Source organism: Silene latifolia, chromosome 3, assembly GCF_048544455.1.
Source record: "Silene latifolia isolate original U9 population chromosome 3, ASM4854445v1, whole genome shotgun sequence".
In the NCBI taxonomy this organism is placed as follows: domain Eukaryota; kingdom Viridiplantae; phylum Streptophyta; class Magnoliopsida; order Caryophyllales; family Caryophyllaceae; genus Silene; species Silene latifolia.
In genome coordinates, this window is record NC_133528.1 from 74157749 (window position 1) to 74178453 (window position 20705).

The window sequence follows — 20705 nt, forward strand, 5'->3', positions numbered from 1 at the left end:
ATGTTTCACATGTTCATTGTTGGATAAATTGGTTTGTGAAACCGTCTTATGGTTGTTTGAGGAATTTCTAGTCTTTTGTCACATGTTTGTTCAATTGGATTAAATGGGTTGTTTACATATGTTAATTAGAGAAAAATCCGTCTTAATCATGCTTAGTTGACATGTTTAATTATGTCATGAGATTATTTATTGGATTAATGTTGTAAATGATGAAGTTGGTAGTATGGTTGTTTTGAAATATGTCTTAAATGGTGATTTAGTATGTGGGTATGTTGAGATCTAAGCTTTTGAATGAAAAAGATGGAATCTTTATGTTGAGTTTACCTTATTAAGTCTTATTCATGAACATGGAGTAATTTATGAATGTTGTATGTTGTGGATTCTTGTTTTTAATTGTATAATTGATACTTGGAGGTTGATTATGTGTCCAACAATGATGTTGAAGCAACTTTGGGTAAAATTGGTGGTGTGTTGGTTGAATTTCTTCATTATAATGGTGTTATTTAAATTCTGGTGCAAATGAGCCAAGCTCATCCCTGATGAATTTTCGGGAAGTGACATTTTAAATGCTGTAAAATTTGAGCTTCAGCTCATTGTGGACAACATTCATTTTAAGGTTGTTTTCTTATCAAGTGATCATCTACTTGGTTAAGTTAAGTGTTTTTATACGTTATTTTGCACGATTTACTTCATATGCTTCTTACTCTTTGTTCCAAGGCTCATAAATGGTGCGGGTTTGGTCCCCACCCGGCTGTGAGTTCTCTTATGGTTTCTCTTCACTTATAACTTCTATTAATCATTTATTTAATTATGCATCCTTCTTATGATTGGTAAATGGTCAATTTAGGATTTGTTTATGTTATGATAATGCGAATTATTGTTGTTCTCTTTTGGACCCAAGTGTGATGATTTACATTGTGTGACGACTTGACATTCCTTATTTATTTACCCTTGAGGACCTGGGGTCACGGTTAGGTGCCATTGTTTCCGAGTTGGGTTATCCTTCCGCCTCTTCGGACCTTGGGGTACGGTTAGGTACCATGGTTCCGATTCGGGGTTACTCGACCTTGGGGCACGGTTAGGTGTCATGGATCGAGTCTTGGATGCGGATAGGTCACCGCATGTCGAATCGGGTGTCACCCATCCCGAGAGTCTGGCCAGATTTAGACTAGGACCGTATTATGATCGTCGTCCTACCAGGAGGTTGGAGTCTAGGGGTTTGTCTCGCGAGTCCATACTACGTAAATGTCTTGCTTGATTATGGTCATTGGCGTGTCCTTATATACGAGAGTTCACGTCTCCTATGATTGTTTGTGTGAGTCTTGGTCCTATCGAATACTGAAGGTGAGACGCAAGCCCCTAGTTGCGATATGATCGCCGGGATCGATGTTCCCATCCGTTCTTATGGTGAGATGCAAGCCATAAGTATGAATGCGACATTGGTAGCCACGTCCCGTGCAATGTTTGTTAAGAAATTTTCAAGTAATGGCTATGGTTTCCATCCATGTATTTCCATTCAACTGATCCTTTATTTACCTTCTTCATATGATCCGATGCCTAATCTCATATCCATGTTTTATACCCTTGAATGCATGCTTAATATAATATACCATGCCTATCTCATTAAGAATGCAATATGCATATCTCGTTGTGATTATCGTTATATCCCCTTGTTCATTATTATTCAAGTATGATGTATGATCAATATGTTTAATTAAGTTCTTGCTTATGTGTATTTTGACATATTGTGGCTGGGAGAACCCTGAGTTACTCCCCACTGACTATGGCGTTCATGTTTACATGAATGACAGGTTTGTGATGCAGACTATGGGGAAGACGTGTGAGCTAGCGAGAACGTTGACCCTTAGACCTTAGTTATAGTTGGCTTAGACTCACCTATCGTTAGACTTGTGTTTATTCGTGGGATATCTTTTCCCCAACGCACTTGTTTTTAATTGTAAAACTTAATTATCTTTCTTTTCATTTTTGTTTGATCACTTATGGTGGATTTCGCACTCTAAACTTTTAAAAGGTTTTAAAAATCTCGTATTTTCCGCTTTGAATTAATAGTTATTTTGATGCCCTATCGAGGGGTGTCACAGTTGGTATCAAAGCCTATGTTGCTCCCGACGCACACACGTGTACCCCGAATTTAAATTGAACTTGACCTTGAATAATGAATGAGAGATGGGTAGACTTAAGGACCTAAGTTGGTAGTCTGTAGTGTGTTTGCTCTTTGTTAAGTTCTAACATGTTTGTTGATTGTCATTTAATATTTTTTTTTGTGCCCTTGGATCAACGACCGTGAGCTTACCTACGGGAAGATCAAGACTTGGTACCTTTTGCCGAGAATTGAAGAATTGTTCAACTTTTGAAGAATGCTTCTACTTCCTCGGAGATATTTCTCATTCTTTGTGTACCTTGCCTTATTCTTTATCTCTTAGTGCTATTTCCCTTCTAAACTCTCTTTTGCTTAACCTTGGAAACTAGTTTAGTACTCACCCGACCCATCCTTCATTTTTGTTTCTCCTTCCATAACACCTTGCCTGTAGATCTCTTTCTCTTGAAGGATGTCTTTACCGTCTTGAAGATACCTCCCTCTCTTCGAGTGCCTTGTCATATTCCCTTGTCTTTGCGCTTCTATACCTTTCGCAACTCTTATCCCATATCTTGGGAGTTGTCTTTGTACCTTTTCTCCTTATAAGACCCCTCATGTACACCTTTATCTTTGCCTTATGGAATGTTAACCGGGGTCGAATAAGTTGGCTTTTGAGGAGATTGTTTGTGTCTGACCCTTAACCCTAGTTTTGAGAGGTTGTGATATTGGAAGACTTAGATAGTATGATAAGACATACTTGGTGATTCTTATACCTAGATCCTTGATAGAGTGAGTATATCTGATTGGTGGATTCTGTGTGTCAAGTGTGAGTTGCATTTGTTATTAAGGTTAGAGAACTTGACTTTGTTGTTTATGATTGGGACTTTAAAGCCTTGGGAAGTGTAGTGAGACGTGCCTTGGGAAACTAGGGCTTAATACTTGACTTAAAATGAATGAAATTGAATGGTGGATTTGAGGATGTAGGACTGAGTGAGTAAGTCGAGTTTGTGATTGGCTTTCGTAGTTGCTTTGGATATGAGGGTTTAATGTAGATGTTACCATATGAGAAATGCTAATTAAGGGATTATTAGTTGGTCTAGGTGAGTGGTCTTGATTACTACTTGAGGTATGATATGAGAGTGAGACTAAGCCACCTTATTGGGAAGTCTTAGCGCTTGTTTTAGTAGCTAGGAAGGATAATTATATGGTTGATGCCGATTGTTAAGTTAAAGAACATAGTTTCAATTTTGGTATTAGGATGAGGATTATGAGGTGGTAAAGCGTTGTTACAACTAAGATCTTGTTTCTTGGGAACTAGATGATAAGTAAGTTCTAGGATTTCGGATTTGAAAGAATATTCCTTGGGATGTTGATGACCCTAAAGGATTGGTGACGTGATTTGATATTAGTTGATCCTCGAGAGTTCTTGAGTTGAGAGAGACTTAGTATTGAGAAGTCTTTGTTAAATCATTCTTTGGTTTTTAAAACATTGAGGTTGTGTCGAGTACTTGAGATAAAGAGATGCTGTTATACTTGAGTGGTGGATTTACTTTAGAGAAATCCTAATATGTGATAGAATAGGTGAACGAGGAATCTAACCAATTTATCAACCCTTAAGCGAGCGTTTATTTTACCTTGATCAGTCATAGAGGTGTAATCCTATAAGAGAGACTTGCATATAAGGAATGAGATGAATTGCCTTCACCCTCGTTTTTGGATTTGGTTGTTTGATATGGAGGTATAATATTCTAATAGGCGTGACCATGTTAGAGAGAACCTTAAGTCTTAGGAAGCGTATGGGTTAAGCCTTGAAATCCTCCTTCGTACCATTGATCATCTTCCTTCCCTTCGTTCATAACTTGTTTGTATTTAATTCTTAAGTATAAAAGTTTACTTGTCATTCCCTTGCCTTGAATACCTCTCTAATTCTAATATCTCTTACTGGTGTTGACTAGTTATCTTTATTATTTGACTCCTTCAATCTCACATCTCGTCATGTTCCTATATCCCTTTGAGACTTCCTATAATTTCCTGACCCGGTTACTACTCTTTGTTTCTTTAGTGGAGCGATGGCGTTGTTGGCTACGTTGTAGAGTGAGTGAGATGCTCTTTGAGGATTCTTTATGAACCTTTACTTCGTCGAAATTGGATTAGTGGAACTTGAGTTAAGTTGAGTAGGAAAAATTGTATGACAAACCTATTTACCTTTTGGTTGGTGGTCTTTATGATTTGGGGAATGTGATCATCTATGCTTGTGAATTCGGGTGTGAATAAGATTTTGTTTGGAGTGTTAGAAAATATAAAGAACTTCGGATTATGATCTTCGATTAAGGATTTTACCATAGTGAGAACTCCTGGTGGTCGATAGTTGGTTATGAGTGTAACTCTTTCAGTAGTTTTGATCTTGTTTCGTTGAAATCGTTTGTAAATGATTTATATTTGAGAGTTATGGAATCACAATTGCGGTGGAGTACCTTGACCCGCGGGGTAGCATAGGAGTAAAGTGTGTAAGTGTCTTGAGGAAATGCTTGGGAGTTATGTGGTTATGAGTTTTGTGGTTAGGAAGTTTTCGGAACCGTTCAGGATGACATTGTTGTTTGAGATTTGAGTACCTAGCGTTTCCTTGTTGTTTAAATTCCTTCCTTCTTTAAGCATAAGCATTTCCGTTCATACCTCTCTTCCTCGCTTCATCATGCTCCTCCTTTAAATTTGATACTCGTAACCTGTGAAACTCTGTCTTTGACATCCTTGTAATTTTGAATTTAATTCTTACCCCTAGGAAGTTCATCATAAGCTCTTTTGTTGGTTAAGTTTGAACCCTCTTATCATACCTTGTTTTCGTGATATCTAAGTTCTTTTCATTTCGTACTATTTCTAAACATTTCAAGCTACCAGTTTTGATCCATTGTTAAAAGTTTATGTTACTTTTACAAAACCCTACCTATTTTAAAGGTTTAAAACTGGAAATTTGATTTAGTTGTCCTTTTATTCTACGAGTATGACTCATTTTTATTGATTTTTAATTGCTAAACCCGAGTTACTTTTAATTTTGCTCAATTTCTAACTAACTTTGATCTACTTATGATTTCTTTGTCAGAGTTTAATGTTATATTTTCAGGAATTTGACTTCCTTTTGAATTTAGAAATGAAACCTCTATTTCTATTTTGACCCTTGCAAAAGAAAATTTGAGTGAATTGCCTTTTTCTTTTGATTTTGACGTTGATCGGTTGTTAGAACTCGTTATTTGAAACGTTTAATAACTTGTTCTACGCTTGTCGACGAGTGACTTTTGTCTTAGCTTTGTCTTTGACTTGGAAAGTTAGCGTTCTTGTGTGCACGACAAGAGCAATTTCGTTCCATGAATGAGACTTATACTTTTGAAAACTCTTCATTAATGTTTTTGAAAGTATTTTGATTTTCGATTTATACAAATGATTTGTTTTTGACCATATCTTCGATTTGGAATGTGATGTTCTTGAATGCGCAACGAGAGCACTTCCGTTCCTTTGATGAGAATCTGGCTCTGTCGGAAATTTTATTTGAAACTTTTGAAGGGATTTTGATTCTTACGATAAGTAACCTTTTAATGTTTTGGTTATCGATTTCAAAATTCCGGTTTTATTTTTATATGACTTTTCATTTCTATTTTCAAGTTTCGAGGATGAAACTTTTTAAAAGATGGGGTGATTGTAACACCCGCGAATTTTCCATTTTGACATTTATAATTTAATTAACCATCTATTGTCTTATATATATTTTAAGTTATTTAATTTATTTAATTTCATTGTTAAACACGATTTTTATAAATATTATATTTTTAAAACTTAAGTAATACAAAATAAATATTTTGGTCGGATAATAATGATAATAATAATAATATTTCCCGTCTTGAGTTGTAGTGGGCTTGAGACGTAATTTCTAGTGTATATCGACTCAATCTTGCATGTTGGGCCTAGTATGACCATTGGGCTCACATACTACTCTTTCCTCCTCATATAAATCATGAAGGAAACCCTAGAACACACCTTCCTCCTCAAAATTTCAGCATACCTTCAACAACAAACACCATTTTTATACATTTCTCTTACAAATCTTCAAAACTCCATAACTTGCTCAATTCTTGTCCGAATCAAGTGATTTTCGCGTCTATCTCTCCCTCTAATCACCCTCCATCTTTCTAGGTAAGAAAGGAACCAACTTTCCTCCTTAAATAGGGCTGTCGAGCCATTTATACATGGTATCCTTTTTCTAATTTCGATTCTTAGTCTTAATTTGTGTTTTCTTATGTTTAGGAGAAAGATTAGTTAACCTGGAAGTGGATTCTTGAAAGGTAGACGAGTCTATTGTGGATTTAAGTACAAAAAGGTAACGGTGATGGGTTACTCGGCATTATGTCAATTTTATGTGTTTATATGTTGTAGTTTACTCTTGTGTGTGTTAAAGTATGAATCTTTACATGTTTCACATGTTCATTGTTGGATAAATTGGTTTGTGAAACCGTCTTATGGTTGTTTGAGGAATTTCTAGTCTTTTGTCACATGTTTGTTCAATTGGATTAAATGGGTTGTTTACATATGTTAATTAGAGAAAAATCCGTCTTAATCATGCTTAGTTGACATGTTTTATTATGTCATGAGATTATTTATTGGATTAATGTTTTAAATGATGAAGTTGGTAGTATGGTTGTTTTGAAATATGTCTTAAATGGTGATTTAGTATGTGGGTATGTTGAGATCTAAGCTTTTGAATGAAAAAAGATGGAATCTTTATGTTGAGTTTACCTTATTAAGTCTTATTCATGAACATGGAGTAATTTATGAATGTTGTATGTTGTGGATTCTTATTTTTAATTGTATAATAGATACTTGGAGGTTGATTATGTGTCCAACAATGATGTTGAAGCAACTTTGGGTAAAATTGGTGGTGTGTTGGTTGAATTTCTTCATTATAATGGTGTTATTTAAATTCTGGTGCAAATGAGCCGAAGCTCATCCTTGACAGAATTTTCGGGAAGTGACATTTTAAATGCTGTAAAGTTTGAGCTTCAGCTCATTGTGGACAACATTCATTTTAAGGTTGTTTTCTTATCAAGTGATCATCTACTTGGTTAATTTAAGTGTTTTTATACGTTATTTTGCACGATTTACTTCATATGCTTCTTACTCTTTGTTCCAAGGCTCATAAATGGTGCGGGTTTGGTCCCCACCCGGCTGTGAGTTCTCTTATGGTTTCTCTTCACTTATAACTTCTATTAATCATTTATTTAATTATGCATCCTTCTTATGATTGGTAAATGGTCAATTTAGGATTTGTTTATGTTATGATAATGCGAATTATTGTTGTTCTCTTTTGGACCCAAGTGTGACGAATTACATTGTGTGATGACTTGACATTCCTTATTTATTTACCCTTGCGGACCTGGGGTCACGGTTAGGTGCCATTGTTTCCGAGTTGGGTTATCCTTCCGCCTCTTCGGACCTTGGGGTACGGTTAGGTACCATGGTTTCGATTCGGGGTTACTCGACCTTGGGGCACGGTTAGGTGTCATGGATCGAGTCTTGGATGCGGATAGGTCACCGCATGTTGAATCGGGTGTCGCCCATCCCGAGAGTCTGGCCAGATTTAGACTAGGACCGTATTATGATCGTCGTCCTACCAGGAGGTTGGAGTCTAGGGGTTTGTCTCGTGAGTCCATACTACGTAAATGTCTTGCTTGATTATGGTCATTGGCGTGTCCTTATATACGAGAGTTCACGTCTCCTATGATTGTTTGTGTGAGTCTTGGTCCTATCAGATACTGAAGGTGAGACGCAAGCCCCTAGTTGCGATATGATCGCCGGGATCGATGCTCTCATCCGTTCTTATGGTGAGATGCAAGCCATAAGTATGAATGCGACATTGGTAGCCACGTCCCGTGCAATGTTTGTTAAGAAATTTTCAAGTAATGGCTATGGTTTCCATCCACGTATTTCCATTCAACTGATCCTTTATTTACCTTCTTCATATGATCCGATGCCTAATCTCATATCCATGTGTTGTTGATGTTACTCAACACCTTGAAGAAGTAGTCAAAAGCTTGTTCATTATCATGATAAAGATCTTCAATAGATCTTTGCATTTGTTGTCCTTTATGTTGGTCTTGATCGATAGCATTACCAATGTAGGGATTGAAAATCCCTTCAAACTCATCGTCCCATAGACCACAAACTTCATCTACTTGATCACTAAAGATCTCTTGAGTTGATAGAGACAACTCTCCCACTTTCTTGTCTTGGCCAATAAGGCCATCTTCTTCATTGCTTGACTTTGGTGAGCTTTTCAAGCTCTCTTTGTTACAATTTCCTTGCTCTTTGAATGGAGCATCATCGACTTTCTTCTTCCATTAGAATTCCGACTTCTTCCTATCATCCTTCCGGCTATAATGATCAAACATAAAACACGGTTCATGCAAACGGGGAGCTCTCATGGTCTTGTCAAGATTGAAAGTTATGCTTTCATCTCCCACTTCTAGAGTGAGCTCTCCATGCTTCACATCTATCACCGCACCCGCAGTGTGCAAGAAAGGTCTACCTAGAATGATTGGAATATTGGAGTCTTCTTCCATGTCAACAATGACAAAGTCCAACGGGATGAAAAATTTCCCAATTCTTACGGGAACATCTTCCCATATCCCCAATGGTGTCTTCGTCGATCTATCGGCCATTTGGAGTGTGATATTGGTGCATTTAAGCTCTCCCATCCCTAACCTTTTACTCACCGAGTACCGCATAACACTCACACTAGCCCCTAGATCACATACGGCTTTGTTGATCGTGGTGTCGCCAATGGTACACGTTATTGAGAAGCTTCCCGGATCTTTAAGTTTTGGAGGTGAACTCCCTTGAAGTATTGCACTACTCACCTTAGTGAAGGCGATAGTCTCAAGCTTCCGGATCGACTTCTTCTTCGTAAGGATGTCTTTCATGTATTTTGCATAGGCCGGCACGTGATTGATTAATTCCGTGAAAGGAATCGAGACTTTCAAATTCTTCACAATCTCCATAAATTTTCCAAGTTGGTCATCAAATTTGGGCTTGGCTTGTCGACTTGGAAAAGGAAGTCTAATCACAATGGGCTCCTTCTTCTTGGCCTTGTCTTAATTTTTCTTTGAAACTTCTTCTTTTGATGGTTCTCCATCCTTGGAGTTTTGCACAACTTCTTCTTTGTCACTAGCTTCCACAACTTCATCCTCAACTTGCTTCTTCGGTGCTTCATACCTCGTACCACTTCTCAAGTGAATGGCACTAACCGTTTCATGTCCCGGGGGATTACTTTGAGGTGGTAATTGCCCCTTTTGTCTTTGCGAGCTTGAGGATGCTAGTTGAGTCAATTGGGTTTCCAACATTTTGGTGTGGGCTAGGTTGTTGTTGATGGTGATTTCCTCTGCTTGACTATCCTTTTGCATTTGAGTGAAAAACTCTTGTTGATTCTTTTGCATTTGGAGGACCGCTTTTTGAACATCAAAACCTTGGTCATTTTGTTGATTGTATGGAGTTTGATTTTGGTAACCTTGGTTTTGGTTGTAAAAGGGTCTTTGATTTTGGTTTCTCATGGGAGGTGGGGTGTATGTTGGTTGAGGGTTTTGAACATTTTGGCTTTTGTATGAGAGATTTGGGTGGAATTTGGTGTTTTCATTGTAATAATTTGAATAAGGGGTACCACTCTTGTATGCTTGAAAAGCATTCACTTGTTCATTTGTTCACCTACATTCACTTTGGTCATGTCCCAAAGTTCCACAATTCTCACATATCCCACTTGGGATTGATGAAGATGCCGTCATGGCATTAACATGGTGCTTTGATGATTTTGAGGCTTCTTCAAGTCTAGCCATAGCTTTTTCGAACTTCAAATTGATGGTATCAATGTGAGCACTAAGTTGAGCACCCAATTGAGTAATAGAGTCCACTTAATGCTTTCCTCCTCTAGTAGACTTGCGAGGTCTACTATATTGTGAGTTATGGACCGCCATTTCCTCAATCTTGTTCCAAGTTTGATTGTCGTCAACTTCGGTGAACATTCCATTTGATCCCATGTTGAGAATGTTTCTTGAGTCTTCATAAAGACCATTCCAAAATTGTTGCACCAAGAACCACTCGCTAAGTCCATGATGAGGACATGAACGACAAATTCCCTTGAATCGCTCCCAAGCTTTATGATGTGACCATAATTAGCGCACATTTAGTCCCCGAATTAGCCTCGTTCCCATGCTTTTTAGTGCATATTTGGGTCATTTACTATCTTTAGTTCTTTGTTTTGCATATTCTTTGAGATTTTGATCCCTTGGTAGGAAAGGAGTAAGAATCTTGCATTTTCGTGGCAAAACGAGGCTAAATTGATCGAATCCAATGACCAAGCATCAAGGAGAGACAAGATTGGAAGGCCTTTGTACATATGATAGTAGATGAGCAATGTTGAGAAAGGATCCTTGAGTCCCCAAGGAAATCCCCAAGGAATTTATGAAGAAAAGGGAAGAAAAGAAGAAGGAATTGTGCTGAACTACAATCCGAGCGGATTGTCTCCAATCCGCCCGTCTCCCCACAGCACAATCCGAGCGGTTTCCTCCAAAGACGCTCGGATTGCACCGTCAGAATCCGCCCGGATTCCCTCGAATCCGCTCGTCTTCCACCTCCAGAATCCGCATGTCCCGACCCCAATACGCACAGATTCCTTCACAGCCAATTTCGTCTTCTCCAAGCTACAAAGAAAGAAGCCCTTCCTTCGAAAAATACCGGCTCCTCCTTGCTCAATCTAAAAAGTGTAATTACTAGTTTAGCCCTTAGTTAACCCTAATGCATCCTCCCTAATTTTCACTATAAATACCCCATTAGTCTAATTAGAGGAGCATGTTCTTCTTATCAATAATTAGTGTAGTTAATATCAATCAAATCTCTCTTTAATATTGTAATCAAGTATTAATCAAGTTTTAATCCAAGTTTTAGTTCTTTAATCTCTCTCTTGTTCATCCTTTATTTTGGGTAATTGAAGATTATTTGGGTTATTATTGGGAGATTGACAACCTCTCAATCAAACATCAAGTACTTCTATTATTCTTGCTTTGTTATTGGAATCATTAGTAGGTATAATCTCTTAATCCCTTTTTAATTATTGCTAATTACTTTTATTTGTTCATCATGTTTCACTTTGTTAGTATGATTGACAACCTTGCTAGCATGTTCAATATGATGATGAGTGAGTAGTCTCTTAGCTAGGGTTAATGGGTGATTAGGGGAAACCAACATGGGGGATGATTCATGCTTAAATTAATATGCTTTCATGGTTTATTTGCTTGCTTGTTTTGATCTCAACTCATGCACATGTTATGTTTGATGAAATGCTAAGCCTATGAATCCTTGCATTTACCACCATCACCTATCTTTTCAATGAGACTTGTAAGACATAACCCAACTCGAGTCTCATTAGACCATGCATGTTGTTGAGTAGGGAAGATTAAGTCGACTTGTAGGTGTTGTACAATCTAATCGATTCGGCTCCGGGACCCAAACTTTCCTAGGATTGTAAGATATAACCCAACTCAATCCATCACAACAATAATTGCTTGCTTATAATTTGAGAACATGTTTGTATGATCAATTCCCATGATTCCCCTATGATCCCATGATACCCTATGGCTTTTTAATCAATTGTTTACACCCTTTTTAATTCATCTTGTTTGTTTATTTCCATTGCTATTTTAGTTAGTGACCTTCTACATCAACCCAAATTGTGACACCCCAAAGACACCACTAGTTTCAATCGAAATCTCATCTCAATTCCCGTCCCTTGGGATCCGACCTTTACTTGCCTCTTTACTAATTGTAGAGTTGTTTTGTGAAGTTATAAATTGTGTTTTGATTCGACCGTGACCCAACGACCACATCTTTAATTGTGAACACGAAACGGACCCGATCAAAAATGGCGCCGTTGCCGGGGACGGTGTTAACTTGATTTAGATTTCTTTACATTGCTATTAGTTGTGTTTTTCATCACCTTGGGGAAGTAAAACTCCTCAAGGTTTGTTCTAATTATTTTCAAGTTGTTTGATATTTTGCATGTCTAGAAGGTCACAAGGTGACTTGTTACCTCTTGATCGTGAAATTGAAAGAACCTTAACAAACAATAGGAGACTTGTTAGGAGGAATTTAAGAAGTATTAGTGAAGTTATTCAACCAACTATTGAGTTCATCAACCCTTTCGCAATAGAAGGTGAGGAGAACCCATTACACAATACACCCCAAAATCAACCTACAATGCCTAAGTTTTCATCACACTCCGTACCCACCGAGGAGAACCTACCCAATGGTACTCCTACACCACAACATCTAACCGGAAATTTTATTGCCAAATCCGCCTTCATCCAATTAGTTGAAAGGAGCCAATTTGGGGGGATGCCTAGTGAAGACCCTCATTCTCATATGGAAACCTTTTGCGACTATTGTGATGCGATTTCTCAAACCGGTGTCACTCAAGACCAAATTCGATGGGTCTTAGTTCCTTTTTCTCTAATCGGCACCGCAAAGCAATGGTTGAAGGGCCTTGATAAGGCCACTCTCGGAATTGATTCTTGGAAGAAGTTGGCTCTAGCTTTCTACAAAAAATTCTACCCACCGGAAAAGACTAACATGCTAAGAGCTCAAATTACGGGTTTTAAGCAACGGATGAAGAATCTTTGTATGAAGCTTGGGAGCGATTCAAGGGAATTTGTCGCTCATGTCCTCATCATGAACTTAGCGAATGGTTCTTGGTACAACAATTTTGGAATGGTTTATATGAAGATTCAAGGAACATTCTCAACATGGGATCAAATGGAATGTTCACCGAAGTTGATGACAATCAAACATGGAACAAGATTGAGGAAATGGCGGTCCATAACTCACAATATAGTAGACCTCGCAAGGCTACTAGAGGAGGAAAGCATGAAGTGGACTCCGTTACTCAATTGGGTGCTCAACTTAGTGCTCACATTGACACAATCAATTTGAAGTTTGAAAAATCTATGGCTAGACTTGAAGAAGTCTCAAAATCACCAAAGCATCATGTTAATGCCATGACGGCATCCTCATCAATCCCAAGTGGGATATGTGAGAATTGTGGTACTTTAGGTCATGACCAAAGTGAATGTAGGGGAACAAATGAACAAGTAAATGTTTTCCAAGCATACAAGAGTGGCACCCCTTACTCCAATTTTTACAATGAGAATACCAAATTCCATCCAAATCTCTCATACAAAAGCCAAAATGTCCAAAACCCTCAAACAAGATACACTCCACCACCCATGAGAAACCAAAATCAAAGACCCTTTTACAATCAAAACCAAGGTTACCAAAATCAAAATCCATACAATCACCAAAGTGACCAAGGTTTTGATGTGCAAAAAGCGGTCCTTCAAATGCAAAAAAATCAACAAGAGTTCTTCAATCAAATGCAAAAGGATAGCCAAGCAAAGGAAACCACAATCAACAACATTCTAGCTCACACCAAGATGTTGGAAACACAATTGACTCAACTAGCATCTTCAAACTCACAAAGACAAAAGGGGCAATTACCGCCTCAAGGTAATCCCCCTAGACATGAAACAGTTAGTGCTATTCACTTGAGAAGTGGCACAAGGTATGAAGCACCGAAGAAGCAAGTTGAGGATGAAGTTGTGGAAGCTAGAGAAGAAATTGTGACAAACTCCAAAGATGGAGAATCATCAAAAGAAGAAAGTTCAAAGAAAGATGAAGACAAGGTCAAGGAGAAGGAGCCCATTGTGATTAGACTTCCTTTTCCAAGTCGTCAAGCCAAGCCCAAATTTGATGATCAACTTGGGAAGTTTATGGAAATTGTGAAGAATTTGGAAGTCTCGATTCCTTTCACGGAATTAATCAATCACGTGTCGGCCTATGCGAAATACATGAAAGATATCCTCACAAAGAAGAAGTCGATCCGGAAGCTTGAGACTATCGCCTTCACTAAGGTGAGTAGTGCAATACTTCAAGGGAGTTCACCTCCAAAACTAAAGGATCCGGGAAGCTTCTCAATACGGTGTACCATTGGCGACACAATGATCAATAAAGCCTTATGTGATCTAGGGGCTAGTGTGAGTGTCATGCCATACTCGGTGAGTAAAAGGTTGGGGATGGGAGAGCTTAAATGCACCAACATCACACTCCAAATGGCCGATAGATCGACGAAGACACCATTAGGGATATGGGAAGATGTCCCCGTGCGAATTGGGAAGTTTTTCATCCCGGTGGACTTTTTCATTGTTGATATGGAGGAAGATTCCAACATTCCGATCATTCTAGGAAGACCTTTCCTACACACCGCGGGTGCGGTGATTGATGTGAAACATGGTGAGTTCACTCTAGAAGTGGGAGATGAAAGCATAACCTTTAATCTTGACAAGACTATGAGAGCTCCTCGTTTGCATGAACCATGTTTCATGATTGATCATTATAGCCGAAAGGATGAGAGGAAGAAATCGGAACTCCAATGGAAGAAGAAAATTGAAGATGCTCCATTCAAAGAGCAAGTGAATTGTGACAAGGAGAGCTTGCAAAGCTCATCAAAATCAATCAAAGAAGAAGAGGATGGCCTCATTGGCCAAGAGAAGAAATTGGAGGAGTTGTCTCCATCAAATCAAGAAATTTTTAATGATCAACTTAATGAAGTTTGTGGTCTTTGGGACGACGAATTTGAAGGGATTTTTAACCCCTACATTGGTAATGCCATCGATCAAGATCAACAACAAGGGCAAAGGACTATTGAAGACCTCTACCATGATAATGAACAAGCTTTTGATTACTTTTTCAAGGTGTTGAGCAACATCAACAACACCTTGAACATGCCCCCTTGACATCTCATCAAGAATGAGAGTTTGGTGGAGTCCTCCCTAAACCACCACTTGTAAATATTTCTAACTCCCTAACTCACATTTCAATTCTTGTATTGCATTTTTGTCATCTTTGGATTTATTTTATTTACTTTGATCAAGATAATTGTCATGTTTGAGAGAAGTGAGGGAGGGACTAACAATTTTAATTGATGTGTAGTGCTTTACCTTAGTGTGGGGATGACATTTGCCTAGGCTATCCTTGCCTAGTAATGCCCCACAATGAAGAACACAAGACATGAAGAAGAATGGAAGAATGGTAAGGGAAATGCATTGTACACGGATGGAACTGAATCCGGGTACAAAGGAGTTGAATCCGTGCGGATTCAGGAGAATCCGCCCGTCTTCAGAAAATCCGAGCGTACTGCAGCAAAGACGCCCGTCCTGAACTGAGCTGAATTTTGAAAATTTTTGACTGTGACTGAATCCGGGCGTCCTGAGCAGCAATCCGCCCGTCTTGAAAGAAAGACGCCCGTCTTTGTGTAGATACCTCATTTCTGCACCTCCCGCAAGCCACCCGGTGATGATTGGGCCGCATGTTTGATACGCGGAACGATTTGTGACAGCTCGTAAGATTATCGTCAAGTGATTGCTCAAATATTAAATGTCTACCTCTTAGTTGTCATCTACGTCGCGATACGGTCGTTTTGGCAGTAATTAGAGTACATTCGAGTCGGGTCAAAAACCGTCTCCATTTTTCGATAATGTTATATCCCGAGTCGAATGTTTGGAATGTTAGGATATTTCTATTCCATATTTCACAAATTTTATCTTTTGGCAAATAATATCCCGTAATATTCATAAGATATTCGAATTATTTCCGTCCTACCATAACTCAAACGCGGAAATCTTTCTTGACAGAGGAAACCTCCCGGGAACAGAGCACGAAGAAAGGCGCTGCGCCTCTTCCAAGAGACGCGGTGGGCTGCTGCGCCTCTTCCCGTGCCCTTTTCGCATGTTTTACGTATCTTTTTCATATCTTTCCGAGATTCACTTCCAAAGAGTCTCCGAAACCCTAATTCCGTCGTGTGATTAGTATAAATAGGAGCCTTCGCTCCTCATATTTCTCACGCGAGTGTCCGCCCTTCTCTTCTCCCTTTGCATTCTAGACTTTGTTCTTACTTACTGGCGCCTACGTGCTTGAACTTTCGACCACGTAAGCTCGGATCTTTCCGGGTACCAGCCTCTCCGTTGCATGACCGACCAATTTGACCAACTACACTCAATCAACTCAATTAATCAATCGTTTTCCTCTTACGAGGGCACTTTCTTTGCATTCGCGTCGAGCATTCACTAATCGATATCTTAGTCCTTCTCGTTTCGTCAACATGTAAGTCTGAGGGTGTATAATCCTTATTTATTTATTGTATTTTACCTTTTCGTATCATCAATTGTAAGGTTTACGTCGAAAATACCGTTAAAATCGATTTCTAAAACCCTTTGTTAAAATCTATTTTTGCGGATTTCCAGTAAATAACCGTCGAGATAGGACGCAGCAACTGTTGCGCCTCTTCGAAGGAGCGCAGCTCCTGCTGCGCCTCTTCGTGAGGCTGCCGCAGTTCCTGCTTCCTTTCTTCTTCGTTTGTCCCCTGTAATTCGTATTCAAATCTTTCTTTTGCTTGTTTCGTCTGTTAATTCTTCGTCGTAATAGCATATAATCCACATGTATTATAATCATCATCATGTTCATGTTTTAATTCATCATAAATCCGACTTAAATCCTAAATAATCCGATATTTACGGGTTTTCGTCATTAAATTCAAACCCGGATTTTAGAGATTCAATTTGTTCATATTGAGTTTCTGGAATTCGTCATTGATATAGTTTAATCTGTTTATTCGCATGTTCGTCGCATATTCGTTGTATATCTGTCGTATTTAGTCTAATTGACTTATTTCAATAGAGGACTCATTAATGTTCTTCGCTTTCATCATAATTTCATGTAAATAATCCGTTTTCGGTTCGTCCTATCCATGTTTATCGCTTTTATGACCATCATTCACATGTAATTAACCTGTTAATCACTTTCATCCGAGTAAATATTATCAATCAATCATTAAATTCATCAATTCAAATTAACGATTTGCGATTCGGCCACGGCCCGAGAACTCACCCTTGGAACAGACGCAAAGAATCTGCTGCGCCTCTTCCGAGAGGGCGCGATCTGCTGCGCGCTGTTCGAGATGATTTCGTCCCCGAACTCCGTTTACGCCTTGACGTAGTTTAATTAGTTTACGTATTAATCTACTACTAATCATATTATCACTTCTGTTCTGTTCGTAATTCCTTCTTTTATTCTTTTTTCTCAAATCATCCGTTTTAAAGGTATTTTCGACATAAATCACCTATCCAATGTAATTATTGTAATTTTCATTATTGTAATTTTCTTTACTGTATTTCTTTCTTTGTTTGTATGTTTTCACATGTAAATCAACATTAAATCCTACTTTGACCCAATTGTATGCTAAATTAATTGTCCACCGACTTAGTCTAATCTTCACATGCTAGGATCAAAACAATGGATGTTGCATTGCATGCATATAACCGACGATATATCAAGTATAAATAACTTCCCTAATCATTAGTAGACACCGCTATCGAGGCGGGCGGGATTAGGTGTTCGATCAAAAGAGCTTCCTAATACGTACCCTCACCCCTTACTCCAGATCTCCGTGAGCACCCGTGTTCATTGGCATCCACGAGAGTCATTCTAGACATAGAATGCTAAGGGTAACGATTGCTTAGTGTTCATGTCACTACTTTGTGTCTTGACATGACACGAGGTATTCGAACGGTTCCAATTTCCCATAAAAATTGGTGGCGACTCCATACAAAATGCAAACGCTTGTTTTCGACCTTCACCAAGCGCCCCCGTGGGCGGCCCGCTGTCCACAGTTTGGCGACTCCGCTGGGGATAATACACTTACGTGTAGCAAGGGTGAAACTTGAACAAGGTTAGGGAATAGTTTGTACAAGACAATTGTCGGTTTTCATAACTCGGTCTTCCTAGACTGTTTTATTCGGCCTTCCTAGGCCCAACCCAACCCATTCGACCAATCGTCCCGTCTAAACGGTCCTAATTCTTATTTGGGCCTAAGGATGGATAGCGATTGACGTCATCCATACCATGATGCTTACTCTTGTTTGTATCAAGGGCCTTCACTACTTGAGGAAATGGACTAGGAATCGGCCTTACTCTTGTTTGGCACGAGCCTCTCCACAGACTTCGGGTTTGATGGTTCGGTATGGCAACCCACCCTTTAAACCAAAACCCTTTTAAATGCACTCAGCATCCCGTTATAATGCTTGTATAAATATGTAAACCTTACGTGATCACCATTTCTAAACAAAATCATGACGAATTTTCAGAAATCAAAACCCAATTTCAAAACAAAATTTCGAAAAAAGGCCTTCAGTTAGCGCAAAATCCGGTCAAAACTCTGTCCGTTTGTCGAGTCAAAATTCGGGCCGCAAGCCCATTTCAAAACCTCACTTCGAGTCCACTCCTACAACTACACTACAGTTGACTAGGACACACATTTTCAAAGACCTTGTCTTTCTTCAAAACTCACTCAACACAAGTGGCACACACCCACTTCACGAGTCAAAACATTTTCCTCTTTTAGCAAGTGTGATAGAATGGTCGATCGTGTTTTGATTCGTCGCCGATCTCTTATCCAGTTTCCAAGATGCCCGGATCAAGTGATGAAACGAATCTCCAGCAAATTCAAGATAGTAATGATCGAATCCTAGCCGCGCTAGCCCAAATGCAAGTTACCCAAGAGCAAACCTACGACCGCCTTGATCACATCGAAAGCCGTATCTATGACGTAGAGGGAAAGTTGCCTCCCCTTAAAAGTGAAGTGCTACGTAATTCCGATGACGAGTCTAGGGATGAGAATCCTCTCATGGGGATGACTGCAGCTGAGAAGAGACTCCAATACCTAGAGGAGCAATTGATGTACCTTAAGGGGGATGACATTTATAGGGAAAACAATCGCAAGTATGAAGCCGTCAATTCCAAATTGCCAACTAACTTTAGCATGACGGATATCCCTAAGTTCAAGGGGCATGAGAACCCTTTGAACCACATCCGTGCCTTCAAGGATTACATATCTATCAAAGGCATCAAACCCGAGATGTTCTTAAGGATCTTTCCTTCATCTTTTGACACCATCCCGAAGCAATGGTTCTACACTTTAGATCACAAGAAAGTCGCTACTTGGGAAGACGCCGCAATCGAGTTCTCTAAACAATATGCGGATAATGCCGAGATCCAAGTCAACATGCGTACTCTAGAGGTTCTTACCCAAAATGACAAAGAAGGATTCACCGACTTTCTAAGTAGGTGGAGGAAAACTAGTACTCAACTAGTTGAACGCCCGGATGAGGCTACTCTCGTGGAAAAGTTTGTGGATAATCTCAAGCCCATATATGCCAACCATTTGAGATATCAAAACATCAAGACTTTCAAAGACTTAACCGTATTAAGGACGCGAATTGAAGATGACATCCGTAAAGGACTCTTGTCCAAAACGGTAGGTCGAGGATATCAAGGGTCCACAAGTCGTTCATATGGCTCTACTAGCAAGACCGACGAAGTTAACCTTCTCGAGCCATCCAAGAAAACTACCCCACCAAGGAAATTCACAAACCTTGGGGATACGTACTCCAACGCTCTAAAAAGGTTAATGAAGCAAGGTAAACTCCAACCCATTGGACCTACTCCCGAACCCGAAAGGAAGTCCAAGTTTTGGGATGAAAATTCATACTGTGAATACCATAGGGGCAAGGGGCACGACACAGAAAAATGCTACAAGTTGAAACACGTGCTTCAAGATATGATTGAAGATGGTCGACTTCCAATTCCACCAGGAGGTAAGCCCAACAACACTCGAGTAATCCTCTTGGAGTTCTAGTGATTACAAGTGATGAATCTACCTTAGATTGCTCACACCTCATTTCTCCCACCGAAAATGAAATTCATGCAATTGAGAAAGAAAGGCTCTACTCTACTATATCCCCTACCATTTCCGACTTCATCACATGGGCAAGGAGTGTAGATAGACAAGTATGGGAACTAGAAAGCATGGTAACGACCTTGCGCAATCCCAACGCAATACCTAAAGAACGTGTACCATTGATCTTCTCTCAAAATGCCACTATGCAAGAAGTAGTCACCGTGGTCGATAAACTAGTCGATCAAATCATACGACTAGAAGGTGATATCATGAGAATGAGGGAACTAGCTGCAGTTAATGGGGTTTGGGCCGATGATGATGAGGACGAATATCTCATTGAAAACTCCCTAGTCAAAGAAATAGTCCAAAATGGCGAAGACCAAGATGTGGATCACCTAACTCGTTCGGGTCGCCCATATCAAAGCACTACTCAAAACGGTCCAACCAACGTCATCACACAAAATGACAACGAAGATGACCCCACTGATCATTTGCTCAAGCAACTACAGAAGACCAAGGTGATCTTTCGGTCGGCAACTAGTGGCAAGCTCATTTCCACATTGCCAAGCTTTACTGCAAGCTTTGGCCAAATTGAATGTAGCACATAACTCCACTCCTGAAGATGTAGTCAACTTGGTCTTCCAAGAATCACCTAAGCTAAGTAATCCTATTACTTTCTCGGATGAAGACTTGCCACCTTTTGGCGCTAGTCACAACCTTGCTCTATACATC

The 20705-nt window shown here is 39.3% G+C and overlaps 1 non-coding gene across 1 annotated transcript; it reads right to left on the reverse strand.

Annotated features, from left to right (window-relative positions):
- Positions 1-12757: 12757 nt before the first annotated feature.
- Positions 12758-12863, reverse strand: LOC141650593 (small nucleolar RNA R71). Its single transcript, XR_012546617.1, has one exon. It is a non-coding gene; the product is annotated as a small nucleolar RNA R71 (small nucleolar RNA).
- Between the last annotated feature and the right edge of the window lie 7842 nt (positions 12864-20705).